The following is a 4,508-nucleotide window of genomic DNA, read 5'->3' on the forward strand; positions in this document are numbered from 1 at the left end:
TGAAGATGCATCTTCGGACGAGTTAAGTTAGGTTGTAGATTTCAATTTTATATAGGTACTTTGTGGTTTTATGTTTTCTGGATATTATGTAATGTTATTTCGAGAGTTAAGAATTTGTGGATATTATATAATGTTTAAGATGAATACTACCAATGGTTGTTTATTTGGCAAAATTTGTAAGACTCAAACATGTTTTGTGGATATTATTTAATATTTTATAGAAATAATTAATTTTATCTGTTTTTATTTTAGATTATTTGAGATTTTTAAGATTCAAACATATTTGACATTTGTTATAAAAAAATAATATTTAATAAATAAGAAAGAAAAATATATGTTTATATATGTAGCCCTAAAAAAATCTATGAATTTCTTAACTTTTTTCTCGACGATAGAAATAGGCAGCCGTCGGCAAAAAAAACACTTTTCCCGAACCTAAAATAGGGCATCGTAGGGAAAAGTAATCTTTTCTAACAGTAAAAACGTCTATTTGGCGTCAGAGAAGTAAACTCCTGTCAGTGCTAAAAGGAATTATCGACAAAAAGAACTTCTCCCGATGTTAAATAACCATTCTAAGCATTGGGAGAAATACTTTATACCGACAGTTTTGTTTAGCGTCAGCAGAAATCCTCCCTCCTTATTTCATCGCAAAATCTCTGTTTTTCAATGACAAAGTTTTTTTTTTTTGGTCCAAAGAAAGTTTTTCCTACAAGGTTGTCCTGACTATCATACTGACGATTTTCGTAATTCTCCGGATAATTTTTTTGTCAAGGAAAACCAAATTCTTATAATGAATAAAAACACACTTGTTGAGTGAAAAATACTAAGATTAGTTTTTAAAAATATATTTAGACATTTATATTTATTTCATTTTAGCCCCTGAAATTTTAAAATATAAAATCAACTCATAAACATTAAAAACTAATTATTTAGGCTTCCTGTGATATCTAATATGAATATACTAGATTGTATTTGAATATTATTAATATTAGATGTTCATAACATCCTTAGGTTACAAATTTATCCACAAACCTCCCCATTATTCTTCATAACTTTCTTGTCCCCTCTTTATGTTTAGTCTTGTAACCATTATTCTCACAATCTTATAAATAGAGGTTGTAGAGATCATTGTCTAGACACCACAATAGATATAATACATATATTCTCTCTTTCTTTCTCCATTATCTTTCTCTTGTGTTATTATGTTCGTTCTTCTTTCTCTCTATTTTACAACATGTTATCAACACACGTTTCTACCATTGAAATGTTTGTAGAGGTTGGAGTTGGTTCACTAGAACACCAAGAACGTTAAAGACCCACTTGAATTATCTACATATTTTCAAGATATTTAAAACTAAAGTTCAAATAAGGTGATTACTCTATTTTAATCATATATATGATTGTTAAAATATATTAAATATTAGATTTTACATTTGATCTAATCAAATTGTATAACTCATGCAAAGCTTTATGTGAGTATTAAAACTAAAATCTTTAGTATTGGCTTGAAGCATTTGTGAGTTTTTTTTAAGCATTATTTGCAATTTAGGTTTACATCCTTTGTTGGCTAATTTGGGACTTTGCATTCTTTGTTGGCTTATTATAAAATGAAAGGAAAATCTTTTACAACTATCAATTACTTTGTATTTAAGTGAATTAGGTCATTGTTTGTCTCAAGTTTCTCAAGATATTGAGTTTGTTTAGAGATATACTTGTTGACTCCAAACCCCACCCTCCGAAAATTTAAACTTTTTAATAAACTCATTCACACACTGTTTATGTGTATGAGTCTTCATCACAATCTTTTTGTATTGATGATGAGTATTTCATAAGTTATGAGTAAAAGTTAAATTCTTAGAGTAATAAAATTTAGTTTTGAGAAACTCAAATAACATTATTTTGAGTGATCCAAAATAGAAAGATATTGAAAACCAAATATTTCTTGACTTTAAATTTTTAGTTTAGATATGTCAAATATGCTATATTGTTTTATGTGTATGTTTACAATTGTTGTATAAAATATGTCATTTATATTAAAATTTATCATAAATTGCAAATCATACCTCTTATTTTTAAATATATTCTTATTTTTGAAAAATTTTATTGAGATGCTTTCTGAATCAATTCATATTTATGTATCTTTGAATATAATTGTTATATATGAAAAATCAAATTAGGATATTTGTTTTCTTAATTTGATTGCATACTTCCATATAAAATTTGAGTTTCTTTTAAATAAAGTTAAAATTCTCTCTAATAATATTTTTCTAATAATATTATTTTATCTTTTAAATATGATAATGAATATTCAAAATTATTTTCAATTTTATTTATAAAGATTTAAGATATTAAAGATTATTTCTTAAAATGAATTTATTTTAATAAGATTAACGATGCACTTAGCTTCATTAATCTATTAATTAACTCTTAATTAAAAGATTAATAAATTATAAATAAAAATTGACTAAGACAACTTTATTGTTGGAAATGCGACCAAAGTGGAGCCTTGGAAGTAGTCACGGTGTGATCCGTGGTTGAACTCTATTGGATAGGTGGACAAATAGCAATTTTGTAATTAAACTCATCTTCCTTTTAGGGCTGAAAAATCGTGATGCTTGGAGAGAAAAAAGCAACGGCAGCCGTTTGGAACAAAATAGAAAGGGAGGCAACTGGTTTTGAGAGGAATGCACACACAGCAGCTGCTCGGTTTTATAGGGAAGACTCATGGCAGACCAGCCGGTGGCAGGTGCTGTTCGGCGTAGGTTTTCATCATCCACAGGTGGGTGTTCGACGACTGTTTTGCGTGGGTGTTCGTCGGTCAGTGAGCGTTGGTAGTTTTCGACCGGAGGGTGTTTGTCGACGTTCGAGCATGGGTGTCTGTGCCGGTGTGCGGTCCGGTCTGGACAAACATTTTTCTTCCGATGGGTTTCGTTCGGCGTGGGTTCGCCGGTTGTCAGCAACAGAGAGGCGCACGAGTCTGCGCGTGGTTCGTCGGTCAGAAGTGGGTTAGTGCACTTGATTTGGGCTGTTTTTTCAACCGGTTGTTCTGGATCTCTCGGTATCAATGGGTATCATAATTACAGATTGATGATTATTGTTGATTATCTGTAATTGTAAAATCCTCATTGCTCGTAATAAAATTGATTCAAGCTGGTTTTTAAAGTGGATGTAGACCAAACTATTCGAACCACTATATATCTTGGTGTTCGTTTTTTATTGCTTTCGATTTATTTTGCTAATTGTTTATTGCTTTCGATTTATTTTGCTAATTGTTTGCGTTCTGTTTGACCATCTAAGTTAGGTTCAAAACTCTATCAAGTGGCATAAGAGTCATGCTCTTGAATTAACCATGCTCGGTAGAATCCTTGGTGCCGAACAAAGATGTATAATGGAGCCTTGGAAGTAGTCATGGTGTGATCCGTGATTGAACTTTATTGGATAGGTGGTATGCTCGAGTGAAAAAGAGTTAGCCTAGATATAAGTTAGACGGATGAGTAGTCATGGTATGATCTGTGGTTGAACTTTATTGGATAGGTGGTATGCTCGGGTGAAAAGTAGTGAGCCTAGATATGAGTTAGACGGATGGATGACTGTTTGAGGGAAGGCTTGGTGGTCCTTTGTTCAAGGGGAGAATTGTTGGGAATGTGACCAAAGTCCCACATTGGTTAAATAAGAGGAGGATCATGGGTATATAAGTGAGGGTGACTATCTCTATTGGTATGAGACCTTGACATGATGAGTCATTTTGGGCCAATAGTGAAAATAATCATTGAAAATATACATTGACATCCATTGAAAAACTAGAAGATTCTTCCATCTAATAAATTGTCATGGTGTTGTGTTTTCAAAAGATTAATTATCAAACTCTCACTAGCGAAAATCATAGTTTTATGATTTTTGTTGGACGATGGTCACATATATACTTATTATTTTGTTTTGATAATGCTACTGAGTTTGTAGCTTATGTTCAAATAGAAAAACTTCTAGATATGTATGAGATCATGTTATTATGTATACTTGACCAATGATTAATGAGCTTATGGCTAGAAGTCAAATATATTTCATATGCAAGACATGCAATAAATGTTTAAATTATTCCACGACAACAATTAAGATGATGGAGCAATTAAAATCTATGTTGAAATTGATTTTACATCAATTAATTACTTTGAACCCTTGACGGGTGGATTATTTACTACACAATTCAATTGTTATTAATGAGACAAATGTTCCAACATCAGGGGAGGAATTAAGGAAAAGTTGGAAAAATAAATTGAATCAAATACATAAGTATTATCTCATTTTGATCATCATATGGATCACTTTGAACCAGAAGTTCCAAAGACAATTCACTTGTAAAATATTGCAAATCAATGCTAGATGCATTTACATAACATTTACAGTTGCAAGAAAGTGATAAGTTATATCCCAATGCAACAAGTTGTCAATACTAATGAGTCTGCAACACGCCTGAAGCGTAGAAATCCTAAATGTGAGCACACATAAGA

The sequence above is a fragment of the Benincasa hispida genome, chromosome 4 (assembly GCF_027475165.1).
Source record: "Benincasa hispida cultivar pf3 chromosome 4, pf3_genome.v1.1, whole genome shotgun sequence".
Lineage (NCBI taxonomy): Eukaryota > Viridiplantae > Streptophyta > Magnoliopsida > Cucurbitales > Cucurbitaceae > Benincasa > Benincasa hispida.